The following is a 772-nucleotide window of genomic DNA, read 5'->3' as shown; positions in this document are numbered from 1 at the left end:
TTCCATAATATAAATTTCAAGAAATCATTGATCAGATCAATGGTGTGGACATTTCCATGAATGTTCATTTTGGTATGGGCGAACAAGGGATGAATAATTTCAGGAGTTTCAATTCTCACATTCTGAGTTGACTTTTTTATATGATATAAGCTAAACGCTTATTTGTGTTTTAGAAGTGAATATTGCATTTTCCCAACACGATTTGTTGAACATTAAGTTTTTTTTTTAACCGTATGTGTTCTTCATATGTTTGTCAAAATAAAATGATTTTAATACTGGAGTATATTTCGTAGATCTCTATTTCAGTCTATTGGTCTATCGCTTCTTGGCCTTTTGGCTAAGATCAAGTGTAGTGTCAGTCTATTGGTCTATCTGTTTTGTGCCAATACCACAGTTTGAATATAAATAGGTTCATAATACATTTTGAAATCAGAGGTTTGGATTCCTCAAGTTGTATTGATCAAGACTGCTTTGGAAGCTGGCACCTAGGCACTTTCTTTCCACCAGTACCTAGGTATCCTGGAAGGGCCTGGGGACTCTGGTTGGAGGACAACAAAGTGCAGCAGGCCTGGGAACTCCCACATGTGCTTGGGTTCCAGGCCATTGGGAGTAGATGGAGTGTGGTGTTAGTGTTCCAGGCTGGAATGCTAGTAATGTGAGCTGATGGATTAAGCTTGGGCATTCATTAACATGCTTAAGTCCCAAGTGGGCATAGGTGTAGGGTCCAAGCTGACACATGTGCCAGAGGACTGGATCTGGAGTCCTGGATGTG

At 39.9% G+C, this 772-nt stretch overlaps 1 non-coding gene across 1 annotated transcript; it reads left to right on the top strand.

The window, feature by feature from the left end:
• The first annotated feature begins 317 nt into the window (after positions 1-317).
• On the top strand, positions 318-509 carry LOC121169609. The gene has a single exon (XR_005885898.1). It is a non-coding gene; the product is annotated as a U2 spliceosomal RNA (small nuclear RNA).
• The last annotated feature ends 263 nt before the right edge of the window (positions 510-772 follow it).

Source organism: Ochotona curzoniae, unplaced genomic scaffold (assembly GCF_017591425.1).
Source record: "Ochotona curzoniae isolate NIBS_2020 unplaced genomic scaffold, NIBS_Ocur_1.0 scaffold_1852, whole genome shotgun sequence".
NCBI classification, from domain to species: domain Eukaryota; kingdom Metazoa; phylum Chordata; class Mammalia; order Lagomorpha; family Ochotonidae; genus Ochotona; species Ochotona curzoniae.
This window is presented reverse-complemented; position numbering and strand designations above follow the sequence as displayed.